The sequence below is a fragment of the Monodelphis domestica genome, chromosome 5 (assembly GCF_027887165.1).
Source record: "Monodelphis domestica isolate mMonDom1 chromosome 5, mMonDom1.pri, whole genome shotgun sequence".
Lineage (NCBI taxonomy): Eukaryota > Metazoa > Chordata > Mammalia > Didelphimorphia > Didelphidae > Monodelphis > Monodelphis domestica.
Window position 1 is genome coordinate 226,026,596 of NC_077231.1, and position 6,439 is coordinate 226,033,034.

At 41.3% G+C, this 6,439-nt stretch overlaps 1 non-coding gene across 1 annotated transcript; it reads right to left on the reverse strand.

Annotated features, from left to right (window-relative positions):
- Window positions 1-6,367: 6,367 nt before the first annotated feature.
- On the reverse strand, window positions 6,368-6,439 carry TRNAC-GCA (transfer RNA cysteine (anticodon GCA)). Its single transcript has one exon. It is a non-coding gene; the product is annotated as a tRNA-Cys (tRNA).

A 6,439-nucleotide genomic window follows, 5' to 3' on the forward strand; every position in this document is an offset into this window, starting at 1 on the left:
AGTTAGTTTTGATGGATAGGTGGTTCTTGGTTGAAGACCCAGTTAGTTCTCTTGCCTTTATGAACATCGTGTTCCATGCCTTGTGATCCTTTAGTGGGAAGCTGCCAGGTCTTGTGTGATCCTGATTGGTGCTCCCTGGTATCTGAATTGTCTCTTTTTGGCTTCTTGTAGAATTTTCTCCTTAGCTTGAAAGCTCTGGAAATTGGCAATTACATTCTTGGGAGTTGTCTTTTGGGGATTTAGTGTAGAGGGTGTTCTATGAACTCTTTCAACGTCTATTCCCCCCCCCCCCCCCCCGTTCAAGAACATTAGGGCAGTTTTCTAGGATGATTTCTTGTATTATAATGTCAAGATTTTTGTTTATTTCTGGCTTTTCAGGTAGACCAATGATTCTCAAATTGTCTCTCCTTTCTCTGTTTTCCTGATCTGTCACCTTGTCAGTAAGATATTTTATGTTTTCTTCTATTTTGTCAGTCTTTTGACTTTGCTTTATTAATTCTTGCTCGTCTGCAAGATCATTGTCTTCTAGTTGCCCAATTCTTGTCTTTAAAGACTGGTTTTCCTTTTTCAGGTTGGTCTATCCTTCTTTTTGTGGCTTCAAGCTGTTTCTCCAGTTGGGAGTTCTTTTCCTTTAATCTGTTGTCTTCTCTTTGAATTATTCCCCACTTTTCTTGCCAAAAATATTCCATCTTTTTGATAAGCTCCAATTTGAACTCTTCCAGAGCTTATGGACAATATCCATTTTTTTGGGGGGGGGAGTTTTGACTTTCTTTGAATTTCCTCCTCCATTTCCTCTGAAGCCTGGGTTTTCCATCCATAAAAATTTTCCAGAGGCAATGCCTTCTTCCTGTTTTTCCTGGAGGGTGTTTGTTGGTCCTGGGCACAATTAGCCATCACTGTGGTGGTTTTTCTTTCCCTTTTTAGTCAGAAATATGAGTGAGATGGGAAGTTTGTCTGTTTATGTAGTTAAGGAGCAAGGTTTTGTCTGAGGCAAGCTCTCAAATCTCCACAGCTTCCGCTTTTCGCAGGAGCATCCATGGTCTGCTCTCCTTAGGCTAGTGTAACTGCTCTCAGGGGTAGGTCCTACTCAGCTCCTAAGGATCTAGAGCTGTCCCTTGTTCACTCTAGAGGAGCCCCTCACTCACTCACTGATTCTGGTGCTCGCTGACTCTGACTCTGACTCTGTAGGTGGGGTGGGGGAGGGTAGATTGACTCATGTTTGGGTAGGAGTTTTTTCACCCTCTTATAGTGTGGAAATGCCCAAATCCCACGTACCTTCAAGGCTGCACCCTAATGTAGAGTTCCTCTATTCTTCTGAAAATGGTTTTTATGGTCTTTTGAGGTAGTCTATTTCGGTGGGTGCTGGGAAGAGGAAGTGTCCCGTGTCTAGCCTGCCACCATGCTTACCTGGAAGATGTATACAATGTTCTTCTGGTTCTACTCATTTCATTTTGCTTCAGTTCATTCAAGTTTTTTCAGATTTTTCTGAGCTCCTCCTGCTCATAATTTCTGAAAGCACAATGGTATTTCATTACAATCACATATTATAACTTAGTCATTCACCAATTGATGGGTATTCCCATACTTTCCAGTTCTTTGCCCCCACAAAGAGAACTGCTTGGAATATTTTTGTACAGATGAGTCCTTCCCCCTTCTGTTTTGTAATCTCTTGAGAAAACAAACTTAGTGAGGTATTTCTGGATAAAAGAGTATGGACTGTTTTCTAGCCCTTTGACCTCAGGTCCAAATTGTTCTCCAGAATGGTTGAGTCACTTCACAACTCTCCCAACACTGCTTTAGTGTCTTGATTTTCCCACATCCTCTCCAAGTTTTGTCATTTTCCTTTTCTGTCATAATAGCTATCTAATAGGTTTAGCTTTGTACCTCAGACTTGCTTTAATTTGCATTTCTCCAATTAATAATGAATTAGAACATTTTTGAATGAGTCTAGAGAGCTTTTATTACTTTGTTTGAGAATTGCCTGTTCCTATCCTTTGACCATTTATCAATTGGGGAATGAGTCGTATTCTTATACATAAAACTCATTTGTGTATGTATTCATGAAATGAAGCCTTTATTTGAGACTTGAAAAAAATCTTTGAACCATTATGATTTCTGGGTAGAACTCTTGATCCTATTAACCCTATTTTGCTTCTGAGCTCCATCTCCCCTGATTTACCTCTTTCTATCATCTCCCTTTTCTTATTCCCTTCTGCTTCTGTTTTCTTTTAGGATAAGATAGATTTCTATACCTAATTGATTCTATGCTCTTCCCCCTTTTCAAACAATTCTTAGAAGTGTAAGATTCACATGCTCCCCTCTTCATCTCACCCATTTTCCTCTTTACTATAAAAGTTCTTTTGTGCTAATTTTATGTGGGATAATTTACCGCATTCTATTTTTCACTTCTCCCAGCTCCCAATGTATTCCTCTTTCTCTCATGTTTATTTTATTTTTTTATATCACCCCATCATATTCAATTCAAACCTTTGACCTCTGCCTATATACATGTGTGTGTGTGTGTATACATATATATATATATATATATATATATATATATATATATATATATATATATATATATACTGCTTCTAACACCCCTAATAATGAAAAAATTCTTAGGAGTTACAGGAATCACCTTTCCATATAGGTCTGTAAACAGCTTAACCTTATTGAATGTCTTTTGATTTCTCTTTCTTGCTTACCCCTCTCTTGAGTCTAGTATTTGAGGTTCACATTTTCTATTCAGCCCTGGTCTTTTTCAACAGGAATGTTTGAAAGGCCTCTATTTCATTGAATACCCATTTTTTCCTCTGTAGGATTATATTCAGTTTTGCAGGATAAATGATTCATTTTTGAAGGGCTAGCTCCTTTGCCCTCTGGAATATCATATTCCAGGACCCATAATCCTTTAATATAGAAACTTGTAGAGCCCAGCTTTACAAATTACTCATGAGTCAACAAAATGTGATGAGAAAAATTATTCTGGGGTTACAGGAGGGTCAAACTGTCAGACTGCCAGACACTCAGAAATTCTCTTGCTGACCACTGGAAAAGTTCAATGATTTGACATACATACTTTATAGGGAAAATGATGTAGGATAAGGATTAGGTAAACCTTTTGCAGGGACAATGGTTAGTAATGATTTACAATGAAGAGACAATAGATTTAGATTACCTCAGTGGTTCTAAACAGAGTTTTCTATAGGTGATAATCCAATATATCAATGTGTAACTACCTGGCTAAGTTTCTCATAGAATTCTTGCAGCAGTAGTTTCTTGGAAGAATGTACAGTATTTGTGAAGGAGAAAAGTTTGCTTTTCTCATACTGAGGAGAAGAATACATGTTTGGCAATTCCTATGCTATGGCTATGATTTTACTGGGGCCTACTCTCATTATTGACAGCTACAGAAATTGCTAAGTCTCATGTTCTCCTAACTATGGCTAAAGGATATTTAAATTGGTTCATTTCGGCTGCTTGCAATATTTTCTCCTTTACCTGGAAGTTCTGGAATTTGGCTGTAATATGCCTTGGAGTTAACCTTTTGGGATCTCTTTCACAAGATGATTAGTGGATTCTTTCATTTCTATTTTACTTTCTTGTTTTCCTTGATAATTTCTTGAATGCTGCCTAATTTCTTTTTTTTTAAGCCTTCTAGGTAATCCAATAATTTTTGAGGGACTCTTTTAGATTTCTTTTCTTTGTCTGTTTTTTGAAAGAGATATTTTACATTTTCTTCTATTTTTCTCTTGTTCTTACTTTCTTTGATTGTTTCTTGATGTCTGATAGAGTCATTGGCTTCTACTTGCTCAATTCTAATTTTTAAGGCCTGATTTTTTTTTGAATGAGCTTTTGTACCTTCTTCTCCATTTGTCCAATTCTACTTTGCAAAGAGATCTTTTCTTCAATATACTTTTGTACCTATTTTTTCATATAATAATTCTATCTTACCAGATAAGCTATTGACTCTTTTTTTCATGATTTTCCTGTATCACTCACATTTCTTTTCTCAGTTTATATTCTACCTGTTTTGTTTGATTTTTTAAAATACTTTTTCAGTCCCTGAGTATTTTTTTAGCAACTCATTTATTTTGGAGGCTTTGGATGTAGCAGTATTGACTTTGTTTGTTTTCTTCTGAGTTTGTGGTTTTTCTTCCCTGTCACCAAAATAACTAAGTTCTGTTTTCTTCATTGTTTGCTCATTTTCCAATCATCTCTTCTTTTAATAAAAAAAATAGTGAATGTTGGGCCCTGTTTAATACTCTTCAGGCCTGTGCTCTGATCTGTGAGTAACCACAAACACTCTTTTCTGCCTTGGAACTGTGACCAGAGTCCCCTGCTGCCATGCTGCCCTGTGGTCTCAAGCACTGGTGTGTGCTGGTGATCCTGCCCTGAGATCGTGACCCTGGACTATGACATGGTTCTGCATATGAGTAATGCAAAAAGAATCTTGCACCCAAAGCCAGCAAGGGGACCCCTGTGATCACCTTCTGAGCAGCTGTCCTATCCCAACAGCACCCCCTCTTTGCCATCTATGACTGAGAGCTTCAGAAGCTTTTGCTGCTGATTCAGCTGTGCCCAAAGCCTATTGCTGTAGCTGAAGACAGCTTTGGCATGCTGCTTTGTGCTCCACTTCCACTCTGGCATACTCGATCTTTCCTGCTGCCCTTCTAAGTTGTTTTGGACAGAAAAATTATTTCTCTCCATCTTTTTGAGGGTTACGCTGCTCCAGAACAATTTTTGAGGCATTATAGATTTTTGGAGGGTCATTTGGTAGAGATTAGGTGGGTCTATGCACCTTTTCTGATCTTTTTGGCTCCTCTGCCCTGTAGAAGGACAAGGCCCTCTCTGTTGATCACCAGAAGGCAGCTCCGGCCTGGTTGTCAGCCCCTGGTTGCTGATGGACTTGCTTTCCTTCCTGATGGGGGACACACAGTTAGTGGCCCACAGGGGTAGCTGTCCCCTGTTCTACTAGGATGATATCTTCTGTGCATGACCAGGCAAGGTTCTCCAGCCGGTTGGGGGGGGTGGGCTGGTCAATCTGCTGCCCCCACCTCCCACCAGTCTTGCCGAGGCTCACTTTCTTCATGAACCATTGGATCTCCCACTGCTGCCATTTGTTCTGTCTCCCTGTGACCCTCATGCCAGCTGCACCTCAAAAGAGATTCACACTAGCATTTGAACCAGTCATCTATGGAACCTCAAGCCATCACCCAGGGCCCAAATGAACAGGCAGGAAACCCCAGGGACCTGCACCCTCAGCTACCTGCCCTATGGCTGAGCAGCCTCCAGGCTTTGCTAGCAAGAAGGATCTCACCTAAGGCCACAGCTGCTGCTTGTTGTTGTTGTTGTTGTTGTTGTTGTTGTTGTTGTTGTTGTTGTTGTTGTTGTTGTTGTTGTTGTTGTTGTTGTTGTTGTTGTTGTTGTTGTTGTTGTTGTTGTTGTTGTTCTTCTTCTTCTTCTTCTTCTTCTTCTTCTTCTTCTTCTTCTTCTTCTTCTTCTTCTTCTTCTTCTTCTTCTTCTTCTTCCCTGTGTTTCTTTGTCTGTCTGTCTCTCCCTCTCCTATTTTTTGACCTTCTCCACAACCAATCCTATCCTGGATGCCAATGACATCCACTCAATTTTCCCCCGTAGCATCACAGCTAACTGGGAGACCAGAGTTTCTAGAGGAGGAGGAAGATGAGGGTTTTGCCCATGCTCCTGAGAGGAGTGAAAAATTGAACCAGGGATAGACCCCAGAGACAAGGCAGCTGGCAGAGGCTGGAGGCCCATGAGAAGCCAGAGGACAAGAGGCGGAAGAAACACTTTTAGCCACAGGAAGAGCCCTGGTGTCAAATGCAGGGACAAGGAGATGAGGGAGCAAAGAGGAGACTCTGGGCAGGCCACAGACCAGAATCCTGGTTAATTTTCATTTTCTATGTAATAGTAGTCACCCTCTGACCCTGATCCACAAGGGATGATGCCTGCTGAAGTGTATGCATGGTCACAAGCTCTCCGCTTGGAGAGAGGCCACTCAAGTGGCCTCTACTTGAGGCTTTTGTAGGCCCCAGAAGAGGATTGGAGAGGGAGGAAAGTGGGAGTCAATGGGAGACTGCTGTACCTAAAGGAGGTCCCAGGCTTCTGTTTGCCCTGAGTCCTGACATCACCAAAAAGCAAGGAGAAGTCTGTGTCTCCAACATCACTGAGAGACAAGCTGGGGGCTCCTGCAGGGGTGTGGGGCCAGTCTGATGTCATACTTAGAGTGTGCCAGCCACAGGCAGGAACAAGGTTGAGGCTGAGGCTGACAGAGGCTGGGTTCTTGCAGGTTTTTGGGAGGCCAGAGGAAGAGGAACATGTGGCAAGTCTAAAACATGTGGCAGCTGGTAGGGGGCACCTGGATTTGAACCAGGGACCTCTTGATCTGCAGTCAAATGCTCTACCCCTGAGCTATACCCCC